The 20,615-nt window shown below is 39.6% G+C and overlaps 1 long non-coding RNA gene across 2 annotated transcripts in view; it reads right to left on the bottom strand.

The window, feature by feature from the left end:
- Positions 1–4,394: 4,394 nt before the first annotated feature.
- LOC132534639 (uncharacterized) overlaps positions 4,395–20,615 on the bottom strand; it is a 274,622-nt gene continuing 258,401 nt past the window's right edge. For both annotated transcript variants that reach the window (XR_009546368.1, XR_009546367.1), the window contains exon 4: positions 4,395–4,721. This is a non-coding gene — a long non-coding RNA (uncharacterized LOC132534639). The remainder of the gene's footprint in view (positions 4,722–20,615) is intronic.

Genomic DNA, 20,615 nt, shown 5'->3' with positions numbered 1-20,615 from the left:
AAGTGTACCTTGTGAATCATAGGTGTTAGACATACTACTCAATATTTTCCTATTTTAGTGCACTATAAGAGGACAAATGAAAAAATCTATTATTTCCTCCATAACATAAAAAAAAAGTAAAGAAGAAAATATTTCATCTATGTTGGAAGCAAGTAATCATTTTCTGAATAACGGTCTAAGTTTTTCCAAATTTTATTTCAGATGATGCTCTGACATTACCTCATTTTTACTTTCACATTTATTTGGTTTCTGGGTCAAATAGCTAGATCTGTGTTTTGCTAGGCATCCAGATAACTCCCAAGATTCCTTCTACACCTCCATTTGCAGATGTGAGCACAGCAAGCCTTTTTTTTTTTTCCCCCTTAACCAGAGCACTGTTCAGCTGTGGTTTATGGTGGTGCAGGGGATTGAACCTGGGACTTTGGAGCCTCAGGCATGAGAGTCTGTTTGCATAACCATTATGGTATCTACCTTCCGCCCATCAAACCTTTTCTTTAGAGAAGTTTAACTATGGAAGACCTTCTCTGCAGTTGTTAAAGGAATAAATTAATGAGAACTGGAAGGAAAAGAAAATTTAGTAATAAATTCAAATTTTACTTTGAGCTTATCACAAACTATACAAGTAATTTACAGGGAAACTAATCCTTACCAAATTCAATATAAGGATACATTCTTATTATTAAATACTTGAGAATTTGCAATATTTTTTTTAAACCAGTTTAAGAGAAAATAATTTCTAAAGCCTTGGAACTTTCTATGTGATTGATTTGTCCTTGTTATTCACGGTGTGTCTCTGGAACTAAACGACAGAGATTTTTCTTTTCTTTTTTTTTTTTTTCTTTCCTCCTCCAGGGTTATTGCTGGGCTTGGTGCCTGCACCATGAATCCACCGCTCCTGGAGGCCATTTTCCCCCCCTTTTGTTGCCCTTGTTGTAGCTTCCTTGTGGTTATTATTATTGCCCTTGTTGAAGCAATTCGTTGTTGGATAGGACAGAGAGAAATGGAGAGAGGAGGGGAAGACAGAGAAGGGGAGAGAAAGACAGACACCTGCAGACCTGCTTCACCGCCTGTGAAGCGACTCCCCTGCAGGTGGGGAACCAGGGGCTCGAACCAGGATCCTTACGCCGGGCCCTGTGCTTTGCGCCACATGCGCTTAACCCACTGCGCCACAGCCTGACCCTGACAGAGATTTTTCTAATGATAGAACACAGGGCTAGGGTCTGGGGAGACAGCATAATGGTTATGCAAAAGACTTTACTGCCTGAGGCTTCCAAGTCCCGGGTTTAATCAATCCCTGGGTCCACCATAAACCAGAGCTGAGCAGTACTCTGGTCTCTCTCTTGCCCTCATTTTCTTTGTATCTCTTTCATTCAAAATAAATAATAAAATCAAAATTATTTTTAAAAAATGAAAAGAACTCTGTGGGCTGGGTGGTGGTAGACCAGAAACTATCAGATACTTAAAGGAAAATATTGGCAGAACTCTTATCTGCATAAATTTTAAAGACATCTTCAATGAAATGAATCCAATTACAAAGAAGACTAAGGCAAGTATAAACCTATCGGACTACATCTAATTAAAAAGCTTCTGCACAGCAAAAGAAACCACTACCCAAACCAAGAGACCCCTCATGGAATGGGACAAGATCTTTATATGCCATACATCAGACAAGAGGCTAATAACCAAAATATATAAAGAGCTTGCCAAAGTCAACCACAAGAAAACAGATAACCCCATCCAAAAGTAGGGAGAGGAAATGGACAGAATATTCATTGCAGAAGAGATCCAAAAGGCTGAGAAACACATGAAAAAATGCTCCAAGTCTTTGATTGTCAGAGAAATGCAAATAAAGACAACAATGAGATACCACTTCACTCCTGTGAGAATGTCACACATCAGAAAAGGTAACAACAGCAAATGCTGAAGAGGGTGTGGGGTCAAAGGAACCCTCCTTCACTGCTGGTGGGCATGTAAATTGGCCCAGTCTCTGTGGAGAACAGTCTGGAGAACTCTCAGAATGCTAGAAATGAACCTACCCTATGATCCAGTAATTCCTCTCCTGGGGATATATCCTAAGGAACCCAACACAACCATCCAAAAAGGTCTGTGTACACATTTGTTATTAGCAGCACAATTTGTAATAGGCAAAACCTGGAAGCAACCCAGGTGTCCAACAACAGATGAGTGGCTGAGCAAGTTGTGGTCTATATACACAATGGAATACTACTCAGCTATTATAAATGGTGACTTCACCGTTTTCAGCCTATCTTGGATGGACCTTGAAAAACTCATGTTAAGTGAAATAAGTCAGAAACAGAATGATGAATATGGGATGATCTCACTCTCAGGCAGAAGCTGAAAAACAAGATCAGAAGAGAAAACACAAGTAGAACCTGAACTGGATTTGGTGTATTGCACCAAAGTAGAAGACTCTGGGGTGGGTGTGGGGGAGAATACAGATCCAAAAAGGATGGCAGGTTGTATTGTTATATAGAAAACTGGGAGATGTTGTGCATGTACAAACTATTGTATTTACTGTCGAATGTAAAACATTAATTCCTCAATAAAAAAAATTTAAAAAAATAAAGAAACAGCACTAATAAAAAAAGATCAAAGAAGGAATGCCATTATATAAGCTAGAACTGACATTTTCAGATATTTAAATATTTTCAATGGTAAATGTTTTAGTGTTTTATTAAAAAAAAAGAAGCAGGTGGGGAGCAGGGGGCTCAAACCGGGATCCTTAGGCCGGTCCTTGCACTTTGTATCACTTGTGCTTAACCCGCTGCGCTACCGCCCAACTCCCCTTTGATCTATTTTTGAAATGTTTCCACTGGTTGATATAATGTGAAACAGAAGGAAAGTACAGTGACTGAGATGCCAATTGCAATGCTATTGCTGTGGTCCAGGTGAGAGATGATGGTAGCTTGAATACTTTCAAAGGCTAATCTGAGGAGCCCTCTGCTAAGGGTCACTTTGGGAGCCCACACAAAGGTGGGAACACACAGGATAAGCTAGGAAAGACTTTTCACACAGACACATGTATGCAGATAGGCAGTGGTGTGCTACAGGATAAAGAGAGGAAGTGATGGCTTAGGGAAAGAGTAATATATGAATTTTATAACAAACTATAACCTGGAGCCAGATCATGTCCACCCTTATAATCCCTCTAAGGAATCTGAGCTGCATTTGGAAGCCATCTCAGAGCACAGTCTGCATTCTGTATTAGAAGTCAGAAATAATAGGAGGCAGAATGGGCAAGGGTCAGAGAGAGGTAGAAGGAACTCACTGTTGCTTCAGAGAGAAACGAAAGATTTAACTTAGCTTGGATACTGACATTTTTATTTTTTTAAAAAGAGAGGAAAACCCAGCACTTAGGCTTTGGAGAATGAGTATAGTTCTAGTAGATGTAGAGAAATGAGATGGGCACTTACTATACTTTCCAGGCTGTGAATAATTAGTTGCAATGAAAACATTTTTGGGTAATATATTACACTATATCAATGAATTAATACAGATCAGGGCCCATGAGACAGAATACATGTGCACATGTACCCATAAGTTGGGGAAAAATATACACCTCAAAGCAAAAGTACACACTAGTTTGCAGTGACCCAAAACAGCAAGCAAGTAGGAAGATCTAAAAAAAAAAAAAGACACCATAAAATGATAACTTACATACTTTTCCCATATTTGGGAGTTACTCTCTGCCCTGATTCAGCTTTCTAACCCTATTTCCAACTCTGACACCATCTGCCCAGACAATACCTTTGGTCCACCTGCATGTTAGTGTCGTGTTCAGGCAAAAATTAGTCAAGTTATGGGCCCCTTGGAATAGACCTAAAATAGACCTACTAGCTTTTCCCAAAATGGAAACCCCAAATCTCATCTGCTATATTCTTGCCTTTATGTTCCTGACAATTAAACAATTTGTTCTGCTTTATATCTTGATGTTTTTTTCAGTCACCAAGTTGCAGATGCTACCTGGACAGATGACCTCAGCAATGTACCCTGGACCCTCACTTCTCCAGAGCCCTGCCCCTCTAGGGAAAGATAGAAACAGGCTGGGAGTATGGATCGAACTGCTAATGCCCATGTTCAGTGGAGAAGCAGTTACAGAAGCCAGACCTTCCATGCTCTGACCCCATAATGATCCCGGGGCCCATGCTCCCAGAAGAATAAAGAATAGGAAAGCTTTCAAGGGAGGGGATGGCGTATGGAGTACTGGTGGTGGAAATTGTGTGGAATTTTACCCCTCTTATCCTATTGTCTTTTCAATATTTTTTATTTCATAAATAAAAAAGAAAAGAAAAACAAGATCAGAAGAGAAAACACTAAGCAGAACTTGGACTGCAGTTGGTGTATTTCACCAAAATAAACAATTCTTGGTTGGGGTTTGGGGGAGGGGTCAGGTCCTGGAACATGATGCCAGAGGACCTAGCAGGGGTTGCATTGTTATGTGGAAAACTGGGAATTGTTATTCATGGACAAATTATTGTGTTTACTGTCGACTGTCAAACATTAATCCTCCAATAAAGAAATTAAAAAATAAAACAAAACATTATCCTAACCCAGAAAAACATATTCACCCGCAAAAAGGCAAGTGGAAGCATATTAAATCATGCTGGAATTGTTTATATAAGCTCATGGAAGATACACAGTCTTTGGCAAACTGAGGACAACAGTCACATTGATGTTTTATTTGAGGGATCTATTGGCACCTATAATAAAGAGAAAATTAGGTTTTCGGAGAAACAGGTATCCTTATTCTTGCTTTCTGGGCACTTATTACAGAGTGCTAAGTAGAAGTGATACTTCTTCTAGCATTTGCCCTTCTTCCGTAGCCAGTCAACAGCGTCAGGTTGAGCCTGATGTAAAGTTTCAAGACCTCCTTTGAATCTGGAGAGGTGGCAGTCGTTGACCATGTGGGTCATAGTCTGTCTGTAGCCGCAGGGGCAGTTCGGGTCGTCTCTGGCTCCCCAGCGATGGCCTGTTCGATAGCGATTGAGGAAGGCCCAATCATAACGTGCTAGGTCAAAGCTGGGTTGACGCTTGCAGGGGTCTGTGATGAGGTATTAATCACATTGTTTGCATATCAGTAATGACAGTTTGTAAAGAATACTTGGAACTAGCGCATGCTAACTATCTTACCCTTCCTCATAATGCTTTCAAGGAGGCACTGTTATTATCTCCAGTTTATAGATGACTCCACTGAGGCTTAGGGAGGTACAGGCTACATTCAAAAACATTCATCTGTGAAATTGCTGAGCTGGAGTGGCACAACATCCAGCTGGCACTAGAGGCCAGGTCTTTGGTTATTATATTCTCTGCTCAAAGTCACCTTGTTGCTAACTTTAAAAATAAACCTTCTTTTGTATTCTGTGACCTGCCAGTACCTTCAGTCATAGATTCCTAAGGGCTATGCGACTTCTTCATCTGGGATATAGTTCATTTTCTGCACATTTCAAAAATGGTTGAAATTTCCCACAAACAAACAAACAAGCAAACAAACAAAGCAGATCAACACAACTAGTATTGTGTGTTTCAAGGGCCAATTTAATCTTTTTCTAAGGGATTTCTATTTTTGGACTGATTATTTAGTGATGCAAATAAGATTCAGCTCTGCTGTACAGTTGTTTAAAAGCTAGCTGCATGCCATTTTAGCAGAAGCCATTGTACCATGTTGTTCCATTACTTTCAGATTAGATGATCAACAACTTGTAACACAACATTCAATTTCAGTCCCTGTGAAAAGATTCAGGCTAATGGGTTTCATATGTTGTTGTTCAATCTCTCTGCCTATTAGAAGAAGTCATTAAGTAGGAGAAACCAGCTTTCGGAAATAATGAGGTTTTCATTAAGTGGCAAGGCATTTTCTTTAAAAAGGCTTCATTAATCACATAGTTAAAGTACTAATTAAAATATATTTGACTTTGATTTGCTTTATTTTCCTGAACCACTTTAAATACCAGTCTGTCACCGGGATGGTATGCAAAGATCAAAGACCTCTGTGCTCCCAGCTGCCACTGAAAATTAACAATGACTCTACTTTGCATTTCTTTCTTCACACATCTCTCTCTCTCCCCCATGTTGAGTGAGAGACAAAAATTCTACTTAAGCACAGTAACAGAGAAGAGTCCTTTCAAAGTAAGGAAGATACATTAACAGAAGAAGCTGACTATATTAATGTACTAACTTCCTCAAATGTAAATATCTAACTTATACTTTCCGTGCTTTTATTTATACCTCTTCTAGTGTCTGGTTCCAATGAACACGTTTACTTCTAAATGCCCTCTTTTATGCTTTGAGGAAACTAATGTACTCTGGTTTACATTCTCAGCAATTTTCAGGGCATCTCTACTATGTAGGAGGATGTTTTGGTGAAAAATACAATAGCTCAGAGCTAATTTGATTTCAGTCCACACTGTCCTGCTATGCAGTGAGGATTCCTGAACCCCTTAGAGTATAGACTATCATTACTTGCAAAATGGTAAAGTTAAGTCACAGGATTTTATATTTTCCCTAGATCTAATTTTCTTTTTTATATTATTATTTTTATTTGTTATTAATAGTAAGTTACAAGACTGTAAGGTTATGATGACAGTGCCACACCATACCCACCACCAATGATCTGTACCCCCCAACCTCCCATCTCCCAGAGATAAACATCAAAGTTCTTACAAGTCTCACAAACAGTTTGCTTGCTTCTGTTTTGTTTGGATATATATTTTTTTCTTTTTTGGTAAGTTCATGTAAATAAGACCTCTAAATTTCACAAATGAATGAAACCATCTGTTGTCTTTCTTCTCTTCACTTATTTTGCTAAGCATAATCACCTCCAGTTCCATCCATTTAGTCCTAAAGGAAACAATGTCATCTTCTTTTTTTATTGCAGAATAATAGTCCATGGGATATATATTTCATCACGTCTTTATTCAGTTATCAGTTGGTGGGCATGTAGGCTGCTTCCACTCTTTGACTACTGTGAATCATGCTGCTATTAACATAGGGGTGCCTTTGTCCCTTCTAATTAGTGTTTCAGTGTCCACTTGATAAATGGTTAAGAGTGGTACTGCTGGATCATAAGGTACTTCTATTTTTATTTATTTATTTATTTGTTTATTTATTTTAAATATTCTATTTATTTATTCCCTTTTGTTGCCCTTGTTGTTTTATTGTTGTAGTTATTGATGTTATTGATGTTACTGTTGTTGGATAGGACAGAGAGAAATGGAGAGAGGCGAGGAAGACAGAGAAGGGGAGAGAAAGATAGACATCTGCAGACCTGCTTCACTGCTTGTGAAGCGACACCCCTGTAGCTGGGGAGCCGGGGGCTCAAACGGGGATCATGACATCAGTTCTTGTGCTTTGCGCCACCTGCGCTTTACCCACTGCGCTACCGCCCAACTCCCCATTTTTATTTATTTATGAACTCTCCATACAACCTTCCAAAAGGGCTGTATCGGTTTGCATTCCCACTAGAAGTGTAGCAGAATTCCTTTTCCTCCACAACCTTGCTAACACCTTATCATTTCTTGAACTCTTGATGTAAGCCATTCTCTCAAATGTGAGATGGTATCTCAGTGTAGTTTTAGTTTGCATTTCTCTAATGATAAGTGAGATGGAGCATTTCTTCATATGTCTGTGAGACATGTGTATCTCTTCTTTAGAAAACTGTGTTTAGTACTTTGGCCCACTTTTTATTGGATTATTTCTCATTGTTGTTGTTGTTGTTCTTCTTCTTCTTCTCCTCCTCCTCCTCCTTCTCTATCTCCTTCTCCTTCTTCCTCTTTTTCTTCTGCTTTTTCTACTGCTTTTTCTTCTGCTTTTTCTTCTTCTTCTTCTTCTCCTTCTTCTTCTTCTTCTTCTTCTTCTTCTTCTTCTTCTTCTTCTTCTTCTCCTTCTCCTTCTCCTTCTCCTTCTCCTTCTCCTTCTCCTTCTCCTTCTCCTTCTCCTTCTCCTTCTCCTTCTCCTTCTCCTTCTCCTTCTTCTTCTTCTTCTTCTTCTTCTTCTTCTTCTTCTTCTTCTTCTTCTTCTTTGTAGATCTGTACCAGTTCTGTATAGTGTTTGATTTCAGTGGCTTGTCTGATGTGTGATGTACAGATATTTCCTCCTGTTTACTCAGTTGCCTAGTTACCCTTGTGCAGTTTCCCTTCAATGTATAGGAGCTTTTGTGTTTCATGTCATCCCGTTTATTTACTCTTGTTTTCATTTCCCATGCCCAGGAGGTTGAGTCTCCAAATACATCTTTGATGTGAAGGTCTGGCAAAGTTTTACTGACATTTTCTTCTATAAATTTTAGAGTTTCTGGTAATATATCTAGATCTTTAATCCATTTTGGTTTGATCTTGGTATATAGTGTTAGGTGGTAGATACCGGAGTCAGGAATTGTTCTAGTTGATAAACTGAAGAAAGTTATTAAAACTTCTAAATCTAATTTTATTATTTGTTACATGGGGAGTGCAGTGCATCATAGGAATGTTTGAACATTAAATTAACTTTTTGTATTGTTATGGGTAAATCTCTGTGTGGCTTCTTGGCCTTATTTTTCATTGTTTACTTAGAGAGAAAGAAAAGTGAATAAGACAAATAAAAAGATACATAGATAGATAAGTGGGAGGGACAAAGGGAGAGAGGGAGGGAGGGAGGGAGAGAGAGAGCAGAGACAAAGAGAAGCTCAATACGTTTCTACCATCCATGGAGTCCTTGGGTCTTCCTTGAATACTGTTCCTATGTGATTCTAGGATTTGAATCTAGGACCATTCCCATGGTGAGGCACATACTTTACTTAGTGAGTTACTACTGGCACCATGAAATGCCACCCATTCAACAGCAGTAAGTATCTATGATTTTCCAGGCATGAGGTTAAAGTGAGGAATAACAAGGGTCAGGGTGGTAGCGCATCTAATAGAGCACACATGTTACAGTTTGCTAGGACCTGGTCCCTGTCTGTGTGTTTGTGCATGTGTGTGTGTGTGTGTGTGGGGGTGCTTCATGAGTAATGAAGCACTGTATCTCTCCTTTCTGTCTCTCTGAATTTATCTCTGACTTGATTTCTCTCTGTCTATACCTAATAAACAAAATATTTTGAGAAAGCCACACTTACACTCTCTCACACATACATATAAGGTGAACACTGCTCATTTCCTGCATACTATTATACTCAGGTTTCTGGGGGCCACAGGCCTACAAGTTCTGCACTCTAAAAGTGAATTATATCTGTTCTTGTAGTAAAAAAAAATCTTGAGGTACACTTTTCAGTGTGAGCTGCTCAGATTTTCTCTTATGTATATGAAAATACTTGAAATACATCTCATATTTGCTAATTGTTCTAACTCTGAAGACAGACTAAAATGTTCTTTTAGACGTAATGCATTCTAGTGCTTTCAGACAAGAATTCTTTACAGCTCACCTTGTACTCTTTTGGAGAATTCAAATTATTGCATCTAATAAAAGTGCTATTATAGCCCATGAAATCACCATAATTACGTCTAACAATCTCTAAGGAAAGGCGTATGAAATTGCCAACACCAGAGTGAGAGTTCCAGTGAACAATGTGCTCACAGCATATAGTTCTGGATGTTCCTACTTGTCGTCTTGTGTGAGTGAGGCGCTCTGTCTGTGCGCTAAATTGGAACAACAATTTCCCAATTCAGGATAATATCATTCTGATAGAATGGCTATTATCTGTATCAAGTTGTTTGATCCAACAGAATTCCACTAACAGACAGTAGAAAGAAATCATTGTTTGCAGGACAGCCTAGAAAGAATAGATTTATATATACCATACTGGGGGGTGTTAGTGGGGCCCTCCTCAATTGGTATCGAACAGGCCATGGCCGGTGAGCCGCTATGTTCCATCACTGGGGAGCCAGAGACGACCCGAACTGCCCCTGCGGCTACAGACAGACTATGACCCACACAGTCAACAACTGCCACCTCTCCAGATTCAAAAGAGGTCTCTTAACTTTACATCAGGCTCAACCTGACGCTGTTGACTGGCTACGGAAGAAGGGCAAACGCTAGAAGAAGAAGAAGTAAAGTCATTGACACATAATACAACCCACACCTGTCATAGGTGTCTAGGTGTCTGGGGGCCTGGCCATGGCACACCCCAGATAACCACACATAGTAGTATGAAAAGGGAGAACCTGGGTTTGAGCTCCCCGCTCCCCACCTGCAGCAGGAATGCGTCACAAGTGGGGAAGTAGGTCTGTAGGCGTCTTTCTCTCTTCCTATCTCCCCATTACCTCTCAATTTCTCTCTCTCCTATTGAATAACATGGGGGGGGGGGAATATCTGCCAGGGGTGGTGGATTTGTAGTGCTAGGACTGAGCTACAGCGCTAACCCTGGAGGCAATACTAAAATTAATTAATTAATCAAATATGCTCTATACCTTAGAGCACTCTTAGGAAATTCAATTGACATATTTATGCTAATAATGGAGTAATAAGAAAACAACATTAATAATTTGGGACAAGGTGCAAATACTTTCAAGTCTAGTTAGGTCCTCACAATCACAGTCCAGTGACTCCATAACAAGCATGCTCCAGACTCTGGAGGAGCACTTGCCAAATTTAACCTGCAGCCAGTTCTCCAGAGGCTGAGACCAAGAACTGTGCATTTTGAATCAGAACTCTCCCTCTGTGCTTTCCAAGTGACCAGCTGGGATGTGTTTGAGGGGAGGAATTGTTCATTGCATGGACTTCATAGCTCCTGATGTTCTTTTTTTTTTTTTTTTTTTCAGACAGAGAGAGAAACTCAAAGAGGAGGAGAGAGAAAGACCTCATAGTACCAAAGCTCCTCTTGGTGTAGTGGGGCTAGCCTTGAACCTAACAGATGACAAACCTTCTCACCTGCCTTCTGGGTTTTATTTATTTATTTGTTTAGATAATAAACAGACAAAACTTTAAGGAACTACAGCCTGGGAGGTGGCACAGTGGCTAGAGGACTGGCTTAAAAGCATGAGATCCAGGGCCAGGGAAATAGCATAATGGTTATATGAAATGAGCTCCATAGCGACCACTCCCAGGAAGTCCCAAGTTCAATCCCCGGCACTACTAGAAGTCATAGCGGTGCTATGCTAAAATGCAAACAAACAAACAAACATGTGTTAGAGCAATGCTCTGGCTCTTCTCTCGTGTTAATGAATAAAAATTTCTTTAAAATAAGTTTTGACAAACTGGGTCTTTTGTATGGAAGTTCAACATGCCTCCCCAGCAGAGGGATCTTCCAAAGCATGCGATATGGTATGGCAGAATCTGGATCACCGTAAGCACAAAGTCTGATGGAATCCCCATTTCCTTCGGAATTTTCTTCCCCATTCTCTTGCAGTTATTGTACTCTGTTATTTCTGTCAAATCTTGATCCCCCGGACACTATTTGCCATTTTGATTTACTTGTCTCGTCTTCTGATTCAGTTTATTTATTAAGAACTTAAAACAAGTTGATATCTGACTCCTAGACTCCCTCATCACCTACTTTCTACTGCATGCCCCTCAATCACTCCAAAGCTAACTCTATCAGACAAAGTAAGGGCTACAAAAACTGAATAAGGGCAAGAGATTGGCATAATTTAAGGATGACTCTTTAATTACGATATGTGGTCTTCAGACTATGATTATAACTGAGGTATCCATATATTGAGCAAAACTTCACAATAATATTTAGATAGCTAATATCTTTCCTTTTTATTTATAAATTATAATCTTCTAAGGTAGTAATAGAGTTCTTTCCCAATTTCAAACAAAACGTAATCAAACATGAGCTGATCACTCTTTACACTGCCAGCATTATTAGAAATTGTAATTCAAATCTGCAACTCCATAATGGTCACTTTCTACAAGTTTTTTTTTTCTATATATGTATTCATTTATTTTCCGTTTTGTTGCCCTTGTTGCTTATCGTTGTTGTTGTTACTGTCATTGTTGTTGGATAGGACAGAGAGAAATGGAGAGAGGAGGGGAATACAGAGAGGGGGAGAGAAAGATAAGACACCTGCAGACCTGCTTCATGGCCTGGGAAGTGACTCCCCTGCAGGTGGGGAGCTGGGGCTCGAACCAGGATCCTTATGCAGGTCCTTACACTTTGTACCACATGTGCTTAACCCGCTGCACTATGCCTGATTCCTCAATGGTCACTTTCTAAACTTGTTTCAGTTAACCTGGAAAATCCCAGATGACACTAAGAAGACTTCTGTATGTCAAAGAGCATATTTGAGCCTTGATCAAAACAGTCTATGACAGAAATAATTTATAAAAAAAATATTCAAATCTGTGGTCTGGGAGGTGGCGCAGTGAGTCCCGAGTTCAATCCCCAGCAGCACATGTGCCAGAGTGATGTCTGGTTCTCTTTCTCCTCCTATCCTTCTCATAAATAAAAATCTTAAAAAAAAAAAAAAAAACTAGTCTCCACATCTATTTCTTGGTTCTGTTAGTGAGGAGGAAATGATAGTGTACTTATGGACTCACCCTCACAGTGCTTGGGGCCTGGAAGGTGACTTAATGTTGCCCTCACTGTCACTATCATTGGGGAGTATTTCCTTCCTCTTCTTGCTTCTTTATTATTATTATTTTAAAAATCATTTTATTCGGGGTTAGTGGTTTATAATACAGTTGATAGCACATGGTTACAATTTGCCATCATGGTACGTGAATACAGAACATTCTCACAGTAAGTATTTCAACACATTATAGACAATGAACTGGTTTGGGGGGCCTCTCCAGAGCCTTGCCTCACTAGGGAAAGATAGAAACAGATGGGGGTATGGAACAACCTGCCAATGTCCAAATCCAGTGGAGAAGTAATAACAGAAGCCAGGACTTCTACCTTCTGCACCCCCAAAACAATTTTGATCCATACTCCCAGTAGGGGAGAAATGATAGGAGGAAGAGGATAAGAGGACTCTGAACTCCAACTTCATCAGGACCTGGAGAGAGAGGACAGAAAGGGGAGAGATATTTGGATGTAGTGATAGGGTTAAGTGTGGCTTGGAGGGGAAGAGAGGACTGGACCTGGAAGAGAATGGAGGCAATTATGTACAAATATAGACAGATAGTTGTAGAGATGACAATTAACCCATGTCTGAAACCTTGAGAGAACAGCGATGGTTTACAACGAAGGGTCTTGGGATTCGGAACTCTGGTGGTGGGAGCAGTGTGGAATTATACCCCTGTTGACAGGTAATTTTGTAAATCGATATTGAATTTCTAATAAAAAAACCCCCAAATTTTGTAGCCAATAAAAGCATAAATGTCAAAGCTGTAAAATAAAACACCATCAAATTTTCTATGGTTAATAGTTATCAACCACTCTAACAACTAAAAGCAGAGATCTCTCCCCGACAACCTCCAAAACATTTCTTTATTTCCCCAGACATTTCTTTAATGAGCTCCTGATATTGAATAAAAATGTGTCTGATGTTTTTCTGACCTTAGGGAATGATTTAAGTATAGCTGAAGAGAATAAGCAGAGAGCTGGAGCAAATGCAAACTAAGTGGGGACATCTGCATTCCCACTAACTTTAGCAAAAACCTGAGTGGCAGAGGCTGTTATCTGAAGAGTTGTCAACAACTCTACGCCAACCAAAATGGCAGCAGAGTGGGTTATCTATGATCGCCTAACTGCAAGATCACTTTTCACTTTTAATTAAAAGGGGACAAACTCAATCATCTCAAGGAATTACTTTTACTAAGAGAAAAACACTGTTAGACAACTTGACTCTAACTGCCTTTCCCATCATCACCTGCTGTAATGGGGAACTGGGTTGTGTTGAATTTTAGGAGTGAGATGTGTCAGTCTGTCTTTATCTTAGAAACGGCATAATAGGGAGATGTATATGTAGTATAAAAATGAAGGTATATGGCATGTGTAACATATGCACATGCTTTAATAAACCTAAGAAAAAAGTGAATTTAGGGGGGCAGGCAGTGGCACACCTGCTTGAGCGCACACATTTTCATGGGCAAGGACCCACCACCTGCAGAAGGGACAACTCAATTGCAGTGAAGCATGTCTACAGGTGCCTATCTTTCCCTCTCCCTATCTGTCTTCCCCCACTCCTCTCAATTTCTCTCTATCCTATCTAATGAAAATACAAAGGAAGTAAAAGGGCAAAAATGGCCATTGGAAGTAGTGAATTCATAGTGCTGGTACCAAGCTCTGGTGATAACCCTGGAGGCGACAAAAAAAAAAATTATCTAATGCTAATACCTCCTATTCATTTCAAGGTGGACTGTCATAGGAAATGTGGCCAAAGGTGTTATGGGAACCTAGACTGTAGGTTCTTGGATCCATAACTGGAATGCCTGAGGTTAGTGCTAATATTTTCCATGGTCAACATTTGTACTTGTGAAGAGTCTGCTGTATAGTGAAATAGATATTTAGTAGTAAGGAACAGAACACCCATTTTATTTTCTACTCTCCTTATATTTTTCTTTTCTTATTTTAATTTTTATTTTAGGTAAAGACAGAAGGAAAGGTGGAGAGGGCTGGAGAGGGATAGAGTGAAAGAGACTATAACACTCAAGCTTGAAGCTTCCTTCAGTGTGGTGGAGACAAGGCTTGAACCCAGGTTGCCCACATGGCAAAGTAGCACATTATCCATTATCCACACAAGCTATTTCACTAGTCCCTTCATCTTTTTTTTTTGGACAGGTTGACATTTTTTTATTATGGAATTAATGCTTTACATTCAACAGTAAATACAATAGTTTGTACATGCATAATATTTCCCAGTTTTCCATATAACAGTACAACCCCCACTAGGTCCTCTGTCATCCTTTTTGGACCTGTATTCTCCCCCACCCCCATCCCAGAGTCTTTTACTTTGGTGCAATACGCCAATTCCAGTTCAGGTTCTATTTGTTTTCTTTTCTGATCTTGTTTTTCAACTCATCTTTTCTCCACCCATCCCTTTTTTAAAAATTAGATAGAATAGAGAGAAATTGAGAGAGGGCTGGGAGATAGAGGCAGAGCAAGATAGACCCCTTCAGGCCTGCTTCACTGTTCATGAAGCAGACCCACGGGGGCTTGAACCCTAGGCTCTTGCACTTGGTAATATGTGTGTCTAACCGGGTGCACCACCACCCAGTCCCCCATCTATTCTTTCTTAGCCTAGAAGGATTCCTTGGTTATTGTAATTAAAAAAAGAAAAAAAAAAGACTTCAGGGGAGTGCGGCTTGCTGCGGGTTTAAAACAATCAAGGTTTATTACATCACGGTACCATAGTATGGAACGGTGTCTTTTAGGTACAGCAAAATAGGCAATTATTATCAGCGGTAAGACTAGGCTACGAACATGAGTCCAAAGCTTAATTGCTAGACTTCAACTACACGTCTATAGGTCCTGGGCGGAGTGGCCATGGCAGGCCAGAAAGAGAAGGAGCCAGGAGGGAAAAAGAGGCAGATAGATTTACAGTCACCTGCAAGTTAAATAACTTGATTTACTAAATCGATCAGCCTGAAGTCAGCCATATGCTAATTACATCCTCTATGCTAATCAAGTCCCGAAGTCCTGTTCATAGGCTGTATCACAATACTTAGTATCATTTGTCTCAGTCAGAGGGAAAAAAAAATCATCAGAGCTATTTCAAACCCTATGCAACCTATGCATGAGACTTTGTTGTAACTCTGGGTTTCTGCTTTGTAGGGAGATCATGTTATCTTTCTGCGTCTCTGCAATTGTAACTTATTTTGTAGCACATTTCGACCATGCAGTGAATAGTCTGTTTAGTAGATGTGGAGCCATCTTGCCCCTTGGTGATCGAGACAGTGCTGCCTAACCTCCAGCTCCACAGATTGTGCAGTCAAAGCACTCTGTAAATTTGCCATGATTCATTTGCACTTTCAGATTTTTTTTTGCCTCCACCTCTAAGATAGTGCAGACTATTCATTTCTATTCTATCTCACACTGAAATATTAAGTGTATTGCTTCTCAATTATTGGACCATTTTGAGAAATGAAAATGACATCTTTACATACTGCATGGATAGTCTTCCATAATCTTGATGAGTCAATTTGCTTCACACCTCAACACTTTCCAAAGATCCGACTGCTAACAAAAGACACCTACTGGAGACTCTGAGGAGTGTGAATCACTTCTTCCATTCATCACTAATTCAGCTCCCTGGGATTTTCAATGGGATCAACTCAATACTCTTGTTGATAAGACACAATTCACATTGCATACTGCAAATGTTCTGATATTCTACACTAAAACTGCCCTTTGATGGGCCTGGGAGAAAAAGGTACTAATGGGAACTCCCAAAGCTTTTAAGCTTATTTATTTACTTGCTACCAGTGTTTTAACTGAGGCAGCATGGGGCCTGCTAACGAATCCATTACTCCTGATGGCTATTTCTTAATTTATGTTCTTTTTTATTTGATAATGACAGAGAAAAGCTGAGAAGGAGGGGGAGAGAAAAAGAGAAACCTGAAATACTGCTTCACTGCTCAGGAGGCTTTCGTCCTGCAGATGGGCACCAGGGCTTGAATCAAGGTCTTTGCTCATGGTAATGTGTGTCCTCCACCTTTTGTGGCACTGCTCCCCTACCAAGATTTTTATATGCACTTTTTGATTTTACTAATTAGGTGAAGGATAGACACTAGTAGGACTAGTAGGACAGCAGTCATCACAATCTAGTGATTCTTAGAAGTGCTGTATTGAGTGTAAACATGGTCTACTGGACAAAAACACAAGCCTTCTAAAGATACCTCTGAAAAGGTAGAATAAAAAAACCTAGCTTGAGACATAGGAAGTAGGTTTAGTGATTTTCTTATGGTTAAATTAAACTCTTGTATGTGGGTAATATTAGTAGATTCTGTCCTCAAAACAGTATTGTCTATAGCATCTGATAAGCGGAGAATGAAAATCCCCGCTGGTTGACAGAAAACCCAAATCTTTCTGCAATGAAAGCCTTTTATTTATTTATTTTTTTTTAAAGAAATTAAAAGTAGCACAGACCCTAGCAAGTGATTAGCAAGTGGATGTCATTAGGTGGACATTGTAGAAAGAAACACTTTAAGCTGCTCTTCATAGGTACAGATAGAGGGATAATTTGTGGAGTCGGGCTGTAGTGCAGGTGGCGCAAAGCACAAGGACCGGCATAAGGATCCCAGTTCGAACCCCGGCTCCCCACCTGCAGGGGAGTCGCTTCACAGGCAGTGAAGCAGGTCTGCAGGTGTCTATTTTTCTCTCCTCCTCTCTATCTTCCCCTCCCTCTCTCCATTTCTCTCTGTCCTATCCAACAACGACAACAACAATAATAACTACAACAATAAAACAACAAGGGCAACAAAAGGGAATAAATAAATAAAATAAATATAAAAAAAAGAAAAAAAATTTATGGATACTAGTTTTGAAGATGAGAGGATAAAAGCAGTTTAAGAATAAAATTCTGGGGGCATGGCTGTAGCGCAGTGGGTTAAGTGTACATGGTGTGAAGCAAAGCTCAAGGATCCCGCTTGGAGCCCCTGGCTCCCCACCTGCAGCTGTGTTGTTTCACAAGTCGTGATGCAGGTCTGCAGGTGTATTTGTCCTATCCAACAACAATGACTGCGATAACAACAACAATAATAACAACAATGATAAAACAAAAAGGGGGAAAACTTTCACGAGCAGTGAATTCGTAGTGCAGGTACTGAGCCCCAGTGATAACCCTAGAGGCAAAAATAAATGAATGAATAAATAAATAAACAAATAAATAAAGTCCATAGTTGGGAATTTTTATCTTTGAAAAAAAATCATCTCCAGGTATATTTTCTCTTTCTTTCTTCCTTTCTTTTTTCCTTTCTTGTTGTTACTGGTATTTCACTGCTTAAGACTGAATTTTTCAAAGAGGTGGGGGGAGAGAGAGAGAAACCACAGCATCAAAGCTTCTTCCAGTGTGGTGGGTGTCCAGCTTGAACCTGGGTCATATGCATGGCAAAACAGCCTCACTACTCAGGAAAGTTGTTTTGTCTATTTCGTAAATTTAGTAATAACTATTATTTGCAAAAATCTTGTCATCACTTTTTTTTTCTTATATTGCTTCATGTTGTATTTGGCAAAAAAAATAATGAAAGGAAGATCTATATTTTATTTAGTTCCTTAGTATTTACCCAGACAAAATAAGTAACCTTGTTTTCAATTCAGAATATTTAACTTTCTTTTCTCTCTTCATTAAAAAAATATTTTATTTTAATGAGAGAAAGAGATAGAAAAAGAGAGACCAGAGTACTGTTCAGCTCTAGCTTATGGTGCTCTTGGGAACTGAACTTAGGATCTCAGAACCTCAGGAATGAAAGTCTTTTGCATAACCATTATCCTATCTCCCCAGCCCAATTTAAGTTTCATTGATGCAACACTAAAATATATCATTTCTGAATCCTTATAAATACTAACCTCATTTTTGCTATATGGATTTTGCCTTGAGTGGCCTCTCCACTGACTTATTATGTATGCATTTCTCTGAAGAATGAGATTCTAACTCCTAAAATAACAGATCCCAAGAGAACTCATGGGGGAAAATGGCATCAGAGCTTGGGAAATATTCAAAATGGAGCTGTAAGAAAATAGGAAGGGGAGAGAGTGAGAGATATTCTTGTTCTTTCCCTTGTGTGCACTGTATAGGAGAAACAGCTTCCCTTTCCTTTTGCTTAAATTCTTTGATTTTCCCTCATGTTCTCTGTGGCCTAAGGAGCCATGACTGTGGCTAGGCCCTCAGGCTGTGGAAACAACTATAAACAAAATCCATAGAAGCCTTTCAAGAAAGGAATGGAATTGTGTTGCCCAAACATCCCCTGTGTCTGTGCCTTTTGTCTTCAGCCTCCTACACAGAGGCCTGAGTTCCAAACACTTCAGACAAGCAGTGGGCAGTTCTGGAGTTAGCAGCCTTCTCTGACTCACACTGGGCGTTCTCTCTGTAGACCTCTAATTTAATAAATGATTCAGCCTGATTCTGACTTGACGAGCCCCATGGGGTATCACAGCTTGCAAGTAGGCAGAGTGAGATCTTTCTAATGTCTAAAAAGCTCAGCAAGATTTCTGAGAAGATGTGCTAAAAGCAGCTTTTCACCCACATACATTCAAAATCTTTTAAAATAAACTTTTGTTGTTGTTGTCACCGGAGTTTTTACAGCTCTGAATCAACTTGATTTTAGGTAGCAAGTAAAAGACTGAGATAGAGAGACAGAGGGTGAGGAAGAAGGATCCCACAATAGTGAAGCTTCCTCCTGTGTACTGAAGCCAGGCTCTTACCCTGGGCCTGCAAATCGTCAAGCTGGCCCACTATTCAGGTGAACTATCTTGCCAACCTTAAACCACACTTCTACTTCTTCTATTCTTGAGCTACACGTTCCTCTGATTATTTCGGAGTTTCCTGAGAGCCAGGAGCCATGATTAGCATCCATCTTGTCTATTCCACTGTCAAGGTTTAATAGAATGTAGAAAGTTAGCAGTCAGCCTACACATTTATTAGCAAGTGCTCAGTGATTTATATAGTCTCACATATTGCTATGCTTCACAGATATTTTGGGATTTTTGTTTCTTACACGGTTCTGTGGGGCAGGCATTACTTCAGTTGTAACAAGCATCTTCCACAAATATAAGGTTTGTTTTCGGGCTGCCATTCAGGTCACATTCTCTCTGAATTCAAAATTGTTCTCTCAATGACTTTTACACAGCACAGCGTAAGAGCATATTAGTGAGTCTGTTTTATACTCTAAGTGTACTTAATCACTATGGATCTTGGTAATATTGACATTCATAAGATTCAAAGACAATCTCCCCCTCCCCACTCAGCTCTGGCTTATGATGGTACAGGGGGTTGAACCTGCAACTTTGGAGCCTCAGAAAAAGAAAGTCTTTTTGTAGAAGTTTATTCTATTACCCCACAATTCATTTTTCTAAAAGTAGGAATATTCATGATATAGATATAAAAGTCTCCATCAAGTTTTGAACTTCAGTCTCCTCTCAATTCCAGTGTCATATGAAAATAAAACTAAGGGAATTTAGAGAGTGGGAAAGAGGTGGTGGTATAATACAGTTCTGACAGGTAGGTTGATGATGACCAAAACAGACTAATGAGTGGTGGCTTCAGTCATCTGATACTGCTACAACAATGAACTCACACTGACCAGGATTTTAGTCTCCAGACAAATTCAAGATTTTTTTCTTTTTTTTTCTTTATTGGGGAATTAATGTTTTACATTCAACAGTAAATACAATAGTTTGTACATGCATAACATTCCCCAGATTCCCATTTAACAATACAACCCCCACTATGTCATTCATCATCTTTCATGGACCTGTATTCTCCCCACCCACCCCAGAGTCTTTTACTTTGGTGCAATATGCCAATTCCAGTTCAGGTTCTACTTGTGTTTTCTTTTCTAATCTTGTTTTTCAACTTCGGCCTGAGAGTGAGATCATCCCATATTCATCATTCTGTTTCTGACTTATTTCACTTAACATGATTTTTTCAAGGTCCATCCAAGATAGGCTGAAAACAGTGAAGTCACCGTTTATAATAGCTGAGTAGTATTCCATTGTGTATATAGACCACAACTTGCTCAGCCACTCATCTGTTGTTGGACACCTGGGTTGCTTCCAGGTTTTGCCTATTACAAATTGTGCT

This window comes from Erinaceus europaeus, chromosome 19 (genome assembly GCF_950295315.1).
Source record: "Erinaceus europaeus chromosome 19, mEriEur2.1, whole genome shotgun sequence".
NCBI lineage: Eukaryota > Metazoa > Chordata > Mammalia > Eulipotyphla > Erinaceidae > Erinaceus > Erinaceus europaeus.
This window is presented reverse-complemented; position numbering and strand designations above follow the sequence as displayed.